This window comes from Arctopsyche grandis, chromosome 11 (genome assembly GCF_051622035.1).
Source record: "Arctopsyche grandis isolate Sample6627 chromosome 11, ASM5162203v2, whole genome shotgun sequence".
In the NCBI taxonomy this organism is placed as follows: domain Eukaryota; kingdom Metazoa; phylum Arthropoda; class Insecta; order Trichoptera; family Hydropsychidae; genus Arctopsyche; species Arctopsyche grandis.
In genome coordinates, this window is record NC_135365.1 from 2,768,816 (window position 1) to 2,779,944 (window position 11,129).

Below are 11,129 nucleotides of genomic sequence, written 5' to 3' on the forward strand. Positions count from 1 at the left end.
TTGTTTATATATAGGTAGGTAGGTAGTTTTTACCATTTTTTTATACTAAACAACTAACATAAATATAAATATATTTAAAATGTATTTGAAAAAAATACGAACACGTGGAATTTTTAATTTATGCGTTCTAAATTATTAATTCGAATTATCTCTAAAAGACGCACAGTTTTTAAAAACCGCAGAAATAAAATCAGTGATCGATTCCGAGTTCAAATCAGTCATTAACTAGAGATCAAATTTTTACATGATTACAAAACTGCATCTACATATTGTTAATACGTACATTATGTAAAAGGTCCAGTTGACAGAGAGATTATAATTGACCAGGGACTTGTCGACAAGTGGTCGTAATTGTAAATTAACTGCCACTTCTAGTTGACGGATGCTTACCAAATTTTGTACATAACTTGATACTAAGCTTAATCTTCTTCATATAAAATTTCAGTTCAATAAACGAAAAGGTTTCTAAAAAGAACATAAATAACCTCGATTCACTAAAGTAAAAGTACTACTTCCGGTTTAGGAAAAAATATTTCAGTATAAAATAATAAATATTTCAGTATAAAAATATTTCAATATAAAATATAAAATATTCAGTGCGATTAAATTAGCCGTTTGGGAGATAATTGAATTCAAAAATTCAAAAAAAAAGAGGACACCTATTAGGGGAGGTACCATTTCCAGTCGACTTAAAAATTTGAAAAAAATTTACGTCGCAACGATAAGAATTTTAGTTACCGATATTAAGTTTCAGTTCGATAGGACTAACGGTGTTAAAAAAAATTCCAAAATACACTGACACACACACACACATTTTTTCTAGATCATGAAAACATGATCAATGATCGAATCAGTCAAAAATCTCGAGTTCGAATTTTCGCATGATCACAAAACTTCATCTATTGTTACTACGTACATACATACATAGATAAAGTAAAAATGCCTCGTTGGTTCTAATATTTGAATTGTCAAAAGATCTGTGTGGAAACCGTCTTAATAGGTTGTAATAAGAAATCATCGTCTGTAGGTCATATAAGATTAACAGCCATCTATCTTTTTGTCATCAATTCAAATTATATTTCACCACACTTGACTAATTAGACATCATTTCGAACGCACATTTACGTGCGAATTCGATTTCGCAAATCTTCGTTTGATCCCGCATCAAGCGGATAATTCGGGTTGACGTCTCCAGCAACCAGTCTGGTTTCGCTCTGAACCAGTGCACTGTTTAAACCAGTCAGATCATGTGGATTATCGACGCTGTCAGTGTAACTAGTTGTAAACGTCTCATCTTCGAGTACACGATGGCGTAATTGATTTATTTACTCGTGCAAAAAAAATATACTCACTTCATACTAACGGATGATCCAACAGCTAGCTAGAAAGTTTTTCTTGAAATAAAACACATTTTTTATTATGGAGTGATCGTTGGAAATCTTTATCACATCTGATGTAGGGATTGCAATACCGAAAGTATCGGTATTTGACCGAAAATAAGCCTTTGATAATATCGGCATTAAAAAAATAAATACCGATAGTGTCGATTTTTTCAAATTCGTATTATTCTATGGCCTCTATTTAACCGATGTGTAAAAAATTCACACGTTGATCAGTAATAAATTAAATCAGCTGATAATTGTATGTGATGTATGTATGTAAGCTTATTGTAAAAAAGTAAATGTATGTAAGCTTATTGTAAATCATATTAACAATTAGATACAACATAACTTCTTATTGAATACTTATCTCGCAGATAAAACTCACTGAAGAGATATACAGTGAAATGTCAGATCTGTCATATTTGGCCAAAAATCAATATATATCGTGTATTACATTACACGAAGCTAGACGCCGAATTTGAAATTTATATATATGTACATATGAGAGTTAAAACTATAAATATTTATATATTAGAGATAACGAGAACCTATAGAGCAAATTTTATAAAATATAGAGTGAATTATAGGCGTTTAAGCAATTAAAATCTGATATGGCCATTTCATGGCGAAAAGGTTGAAGATAGATTATGGTAGCTTGCCGTCCCGTCATAGACGTCACCGTACTCGAGATTGTGGATATTTGATACGCATTGTATACGATATTTTATCTCCAACGTAATGGCAGATGATATATTAACGTATATTGATGACCAAAATGAGCAATATGGCAACGTATGAAAACGATCGTATAAGAGATAAGAGATATAAAAATTACCACTAACACGAAAACCATGTGAAATGCAAAGGAGGTATGTAATAAAAAAAACATTTGGTAGGAAGAAATAATGGATTGATCAGTGAATATAATAAATTATCAGTTTGTTTGATTCAGTTGCTATGCGATCAGTTATTACATAGAATGATAAGTATTTAAATAATATGAGCAGTAATTAAACCAAAATGATCCGTATATAAAACGAAGTGATAACGATCAGTTTTACGCAATCTGACAGATGAAGTCGAGCCAATGTTGCCATATGCCGTTTTCGGTATTGTAATCTCCACCAGCGTGCGTTTCTTTGTTTACGCCGGACCACGCGTTCATAAAATCTTACATTCACTGGTGTTTTGATTTCTTGCTTTTCTCCTGGACTTCAAATTCGTTTTTTAACTGGCTTTCTTTCACTTGCTGACGCTACTGGCTTCCTGATTTCTGTTTTTTTTACCTTGGACTGACTTTTTCTCGGATATGTGTTTGACCCGGCTTTAACAACTTGAACATCGTTCGTAAACAAATATTGACCCCCTTCCGTTTTCAACCCCCTCGGTCCTCGCCTCTCACTCCAGGTTCATTTCAGTTTCACTGTCTCAGTTCTCGTGTGTCTGTTAAATTTATAAATACCGACCCTAACAACCTTATATTAAACGAATAGGGCCAACCCTAACTTAACCTAACCTAGCCTTAACCTTAAATAAATAAGTATTGGCTGCTAAGATATATTTTTTTTTTAATAAATACCGACCCTAACAACCTAATCTGAAATCAATAGGGCCAACCCAACTTAACCTAACCTAACCTCACCCTAAAATAAATAAGTGTTGGCCGCTAAGATCTAAGATGGGCGACGCGCAATCATCCATCTGTCAAAAATTATAATTTATCATTTATATTATTTATCTAATCACTTATTTAATTAATTACTGATCGAAAAATGAATATTTACTGATCATTTATATTATTTAACTGATCGCTTATTTAATAAATTACTGATCATTTATCTTAATTTTTAACTGATCATTTTCGTTATTTTTAACCTACCAAATAATTAGTTCCCTTATATAATTTTATTTGTCGAAAACGATATTTCATGGCTAAAAACTACGAAAACGACATACGCAATTACATACATATATCATTACATACATATGTCTGTAAAATTGTTTTAATTTTTACTGTTTTCCGATATATATCGTTTAATACAATGTTTGGCAAATTTTTCAATATCACGGCCCCCTTAAAATGTGTATCAAGTTCATGAACCTTTTCAATTTTAATTTAAATAAGAAAATGTTTATTATAAAGTGCTGTTTTTTTTTAATTATATATTGAAAATATATTAATTATATATTGAAAATGTGATAAAATATATCATTTGGTACATATTTCAGTACGTTATATGCATAGGTACAATTCAACGATGACTCGACAGGGCCCAATTTTCTAATTAATGTATGGAAAAAAATGTATAATTTGTCTTTCAACAACTAATTCCCCAGCTGATAGTTGACCCTTCGTTTACATCCAGTGAGCCAATATCGGATATCTGATAAGCTTAAGTCGGAATTGTCAAAAAAAACACTAATTTCTACGAAACATTATAATCATTTACACATGGGACGTACCTACTTTACAATTTTGTACCCAAATATCCTGTATTTGAATGTTTCTGTTTAGCATATTTTTCAATAAACATGTTGAAACATGCTCGGGATATCGAAAGCAGTTTTTTTATTAAAAATTGATTAATTTAAAAAAAATATTCGAAACTTCCGGTAATACTGGTATTAGGTATTTTTGCAATCCCTAATCTGATATGATTTGGCGTTAAATTGTTGAGAGCACGTTTTAATTAAATTGAGACCATAAAAGTGATCAATAAAGTTTAATTATTTTATTGAGATAAATGCAGATGAAAGTAAATGCAAATGGTGGGTTATTTGAACGATATTGTGTTCCATGCATTTTCAGACGCAACGAAGTAATTGATAATGTAATTAAAGAAAATATTCCATGTTAATAGTTGGATCATTCTTTATAGTCTCCAGTGAATTTGCAAAACAATAGCCAGAACGAGTACTTCCTAGAAGCAAAATGCAATGCAATGCAGTGGATAGAATCATAATCGTAATGGCCTCCGTAATGCAAGTTTGTAATACTGTCTCGTCTCAGCTAGATGGGTATCTGCAGCATCATAGGAAACGTTCTCAGGTGACATACAGTGCACGAGAGTGGCCTCTGCTCCAAAAGTGCTTCTATTTAAAGTTCTGGGTACTCGCCGTGCATAATGGGACGAGTGTGTTTCATACGAAACCATAAAATGCAACGAGATTGTCATCTAATGCGCGTGCAACTCGAGTGCAACGCGAGGGGTTAAATTACTAAATAATTAATATAGTGGAGCAGTTTCGTTCTTGGAATTGGACAATGGTGTGATATGGGATGGAAGACAGGTTTCGTGCAGAGTAAATGAACTTCACAACCCATATGCTAGTTGAAGATTGAAGAATTCCGTATAGGTTTTTGGTGTAAAACTTCTTTGCGGACGGTAGTGAATTGCTTTGATGGTGACATTGCATGAAACTAACCTGAACCCATCTCTTTTCCCTCTCCCCATAATAGATTTTGCATATGGAAGTTTTATGTACTTGTGTAAAACCACGATCAATTTTTAAACTAGTATATATTCATACTTAGCAGTAAACGCTTTTTATCACAAGCTGCTTGTTAGCTTCACTCTGTTAATTCAGTGACATTCCTGTCAGTCAAATAGTTGTGATCTGATTTTGAACCACTTCCACTCCTCAAATTGCTTCGATATCTTACCGACATACGGGAAGATAGCTAACATTGAAGTAAGATAATGTCTCTGGCATAAAGCTATTTGAGTTTAATCATTAACGAACTCATTAAAAACTGCATCGGAATCTTGTGTCAGATTGAAGCGATGACAAACACGTCTTTCTACAGCCCCTTCACAACTCACAGGCTAAATAGTTCAGTCATTCTAATTTTTACAAACTTTTATTAGCTTCACTTGGTTATTTATAGGGAACTTGCTGAATTCATGAATTCAGAAAAAATTGCCTATTTAGTCTGGCCGTTGCCGATTTCCCGTATTTAGCAAAATGACATCCACAACTATAACATTACTAAAATTAAAAATCGTGTCATTAAAATGCGTAGCTAAAAATGTAATTTTGGTTATATTGCACGAATCTCAAATTGCTCGAATGTCAAATTGCTCGAAATACGAGTTGCTCGAATGTCAACTGTTCAAAATATAAGTTGCTCAATTTTTTTTTCAAATAGACTATTTGGATACCAGAAATAAAAAAAAACTAATATAAACGTAAATAAATAGTAAAATGACCAAAGTGCCAAAATATCCAATTTCAATTTTATGCCAGAAATACGTTCCAAATGCCAGCTATGTACAATGTTTTAAAATAAGGTCCAATTCCCTAAAATTGGTTTTTAATAATATATGTATATCAATAGCAAGTTTGTATTGGTTGTACAATTATTGTAAAATTTATTGACAAATCGATTTATCTCAAAATCTAAAAACACGGCACTTCCGGTATTCATTTACATATTTAATATAAATATAAATTTTAAATACATAGCACAATTCATAATTTAATATCTTTTAAGCAATTGACTCGACTTATTGCATTCGAGCCATTTATTGGATTCCCGAAAACAACCCAACGAAAAGTCTTCCCAACAATGTAGTAAAGTCTGAAAAAAATAATATTTTTACAATTCTTATATTTCAATATCTTCATTTCTTTCTATATTTTCGTTTTCTTTTAGTATATCATTTTACTGTTCTATTTTTTTATCATTTTTTTTAAATTTATATGTATACTAGTTGTTTAACGCGGCTTCACTTAGTATTTTTAATATAAATAGCACAAACATGGCGAATCTAATAGTAAATATTCATTTGTTTTTTTATTAAATTTATTTGAATCGAAAAAAAAATCGAATCGTCGTCATAGAAATTTTCCCAACAGTTCCCAATCAAAAATACTTACATACAAAGTCTCTTTCGAAATTATATATTAGATAAGTCAAACCCCTTGGGTCTATCAAATTTGTCGCCTCCCCTAAGTATGTTGAATATAAATAAATATAATAAAGAAAAAACAAAACCAACCTTACAAATATGTAATTTTAAATCGCGACATACACCCTTCTTCCACTGAAGCGACATTGTTTGGAATAATATTCAGTAGCACGGACTCATTGAACCGAAAGCTAACCGAAAAACCACTCTTAGGACACAATTTGAATAAATTAGGCGGTATCTTTTATGTCACCTACGTTTATTCTTCTTTGGATTTGTGATGCCGAAACTAACGGTGATTTTGTAATCCGATCTTATACGCTTATGTCATGTACCTGTACATATATAAATAATACTAAAATACACGCACACACATCTGGACACATGTTTGACATGTGTTATGCGAGATTCAGATTATTCAAATTATTCAAAATCCGTCAAATCTGACGTTGATACTGTGGATCGATTGTGTTCACGGATTGATTTGAGCGAATTATGTTTGGACTAAGGTTTGTTCCTTTCATTTTAGTCAACATTGTAGAATAAAGTTCATACATATGTTTATACATACATATACATATATCAAGATGATCGTCAAGCACGTGTCAACTGTAGACTTTCATCGATTTCGTAATTTTTTAGACAGTCTTTTGTAAATTTCTCATGTGTCCTTCTTTGGTGAGTTTTTCCTGTGAATTTGTGCTAGGAAATTGATTTGATATAAAACACACATATTAAGGCGGCTATATAATTTATTTATTTATTTTATTCTAAACAGACCATTGTGGCATAACAGGAATTCCTAAAGCGCCACAATGGTCAAAAACATAACACAAAAAAAAAAACAAAATAACAATTAAACACAAATCAATACACAACGAAAATAATACACCCATCAATTATACATAAAAAAAAATACATTTGAACATAAACATAAATACAACAGCATTTAATAATAACAGATAAAGTAAAAATATCAAATAAAAAAATATATAGCATAAGGAATGCCTTGCACCTACAAGGCAGTTTCAATAAATATGTAAGAAACAACTACAAATACAAAACATCCCTGTAAGGCCCAAATGGAAGAGAGTTAATCAAAATTTCACTCATAAATCACAATCAATCATGAAAACAATGATGAGCGCAGACTACCAGATAAATGGGTTAGAGTAATTTCCGACAATTTACGCTCACTAAGGTGGAAAATATCACATTCAGTCTCGGCAGCAACGATTTCATTAAGAAGTCGGATAGCTCTTGGAATAGGAGCCATTCGAAAAAGGACTGTGCGGGCAGGAGGTACAGCCAGCAAATGATGATGTCTACCACGCACATAGTGATTAGGGACATAAAGTCCCAACTGCTCCAGCAACAACGGGCATGACGTATTACCACGTAAGAGCAGGAGAACGAAACGAATTAATGAGAAGTTTCCCCAAGCATGCCCAAAAGGAAAGGAGTGGGGTAGAGATATGGGTAATACCCATATTCTTTCCTATATAGGAAACGAAGAAATGCTTTTTGCACTTTCTCAATCATCAGAGAGTAATTTGCTTCATGCGGATTCCACACAATCGCATTATACTCTAGCTTACTTCTCACAAGCGAATTGAAAAGCAAGCGAGAAGACAAAGGATTGGAGAATAATCTTGCATATCTCAAAACAAATCCAAGTCGACGAAAGGAATCGTCAGCGACTTTCTTGATATGGTTGTGAAAGGTGAGTTGAGGATCAAAAGTGATACCCAAATCGACCATATATTCCACACGCTTCAACAAGACGGATCTAATGGAATATCCGTGACAATAGAGAGAATGTGCACGTCCATAGCTCATAATTGCACATTTATTTAAATTATTTAAATAATAAATTCCTTTCTAAAACTACCCGTTGAAATATCAACGGGCACAATATTATTAGTGAAATAAAAAATAAGTCGAGTTTCAGCAGGAAATTTATCAATACTATATAAAAAACGGATGCGATGTTTGTATGTATGTATATGCGAGTGCATCGACAAGTATGTATTTCAATATTTCAAAAAAACAAAATTTAGAATACCAGGAGCATACGTTATACACAGGGATGTGGCGAGTCGTGTCAAGGACCTGAGCGTATGAGATGTGCTCCTGATACTGAGTGCCGAGCGAGCGTTGCAACAGGTGACGTCAGCGTCAGATGAGCGGAAGCATACACACATACACGAAGACACACAAACACACACATTGATTCATCATTTCGACGCGGGCGAACGAGGAGTTAATTACCTTACAGTATATCTATAAATATAAAAATGAATGTCTGTCTGTGTGTCTCGAATAGTTTCCTAAACCACTGAACCGATTACGATGGAACTTTCAAGATTTGTTGTATGCATGTCCGGGAAGATGACTGTGAAAAAAAAACCTCTTAATAATAATATTCGTAATTAAGATTTTACTGACGCGAAAGTAAAGCTATCCCGCCTTCAACGCATCACGCGTTGTGACAATAATCGCGCCACGCCTACCTCACACTCGAACGTACTGACCATTCAGGGCTGTACCACAAACACACAGCAGATGGCCCACGTCAGCAAATATCTCTATACCTATATATATAAACTTGAATATCTGTGGAACGGGAATTGCACGCGTTATTGTGGCATTGCAACGCATGCCGGGTTCAGCTAGTCTAATATATAATTTCGAAAGAGACTTTTTATGTAAGTATGTATGTATATATGTAAGTATCTTTAGTTGGGAACTACGTAAACAAAACAAATTTTCTATGACGATTATTCAATTGGTTGATTATATTTATTTAAACTCAAATAAATTTAATAAAAAACAAATGAATATTTACTAATAATATTCGTCATGTTTAAGCTGTTTGTTTTAAAAATACTGAGCGAATCCGGGTAAAACAACTAGTATTTATATAAACATGTAACTTTATTCGTGTATCAATTATTTTCCAAAGCCACTCTTTGAAATCAACGGACACAACCCTAGTTTAGTATAAATCCATATATTTTTATATATGTACTTACAACTTTAAAGATAACACTACGCAGATTTTTATTTAAATTTCTGGAAATATTTAAAATTTGGCGTGCATGGTTATGAAAAATTTGCAGCTGTCAAATATAATATTCGAAAGGCAAACGAATCGAATAAAGTTATGCTTCCAATCAGATCATTTACACATTAAGTCACTAAATCACTTTCAAAGCTAACTCGATTATAAGAAAAAAAATGAACAGGACTCCGAACAATGTGTCGTATAAGTTGATGCGTCGGAAGCATTTTTATCGATCAAACTAAAAAAAAAAATAACAACTCATAACGACTCTGATACATCTTATGCTTAAGTCGCTTATGGCCGTCTATTTGTTTTTTTTTTTTTGCACCACGGCCGGAAAATAAGAATGGCGATTATTGTTGTCGGGATTCCGCGAGTGCAGAATGCATTGTAATAATGTGAGCCAGAGATTTCTAAACGAAGGTACGAGTACCCCTAAGCGTACACAAGTGGTATTAGCATTAAAATATAAATTTGCCAAACGTTGCACCGGACGGATTCCTATACCTAATTAATACCTATACCTAATTTTTAGAAACAGTTGATTGTGATTTCGACGGTAATTGGATTATTACGCACATTTTTGCCATGAAAATCGCGAATACGGAATATTTGGCACTCGAGTTCTCGTTAGTGTGATAGTTATCGTTAGAATTATGGACTTTTCGGCTGCCAGATGTTCCGTTATAGAGATTTTAGTGAATTTTAGTGAATAGGGCAATAATCACCGAGCCGATTTCAACATACCATTTGTTGCTTAAGTTTAGTCCAGACATATGTACCAGCAGCGTGGACTAATGATTAGCATATTATGCATTCGAGTGGAGTGAAATCGAACCGTTACGGTTCGATTTCCATTAGTATGTAGCTGTTGGCCAGACTTTGGTTTGTGACTCTAGGTCGATCGTTTTCTATCAGAGTGAATCAGTCGTTTGAAGATATTTCTAAGCATTTATATTCTCGAGGTCTTGGTAGATTCCAAGCATTTATATCTCGAGATCTTGATATTTTATTTATTTATATAATATTAGCTATTAAGTTAATTTAAAAATACATTCTTAATTACTTAACTATATATGTAACTTTATATATAAATTTATATACACTGTCCTTCACAGAGATGTCTCCTCGCACCTCGCAATGCCTCAACGGTCTTAGAAGACGTGACTCACTCGGGGAGGGCATTGTACATAAGCACACACCTGTGAAAAAATATGACTAAAGAAGCCTTGGTTTGTAACTCCAGGTTGATCGTTTCTTATAAGAGTTTGCTAATTTTTTTGATTTTCATTGAAACGGTTCCTGTAAATTGGCACCTCCTTTCCACAATCTCTCTTACAAATCCCAAGTATTTCAGCGTCTTGAGGTTCGCCAATTTCTATAATAAAATGCAGCAAAAATCTCTCCATAGATGTCACTGTGGATGTTTGTATGAATTCGCATTGTAGAAAAATGCTCGTATTAATTGTATAATTGTATTGTATATTCGTACACTCGTCGCTTTGGAGTGATCTGTAGAGGCAAGTGTATATGTTCAATATATTCCAGACATACATATGTACCAGCAGCGTGGACTAGTTAGTGGTTAGCATATTATGCTTTCAAACGGAGTGGTTACGGTTCGATTCCCACTAGTAGCTGTTGGCCAGACCTTGGTTTGTGACTCTAGGTCGATCGTTTCTTATCATAGTTTGCCAATTATTCTGATTTTCATTGAAACGGTTTCTGTAAATTTTCACCTCCTTTCCAGAATCTCTCTTGTAAATC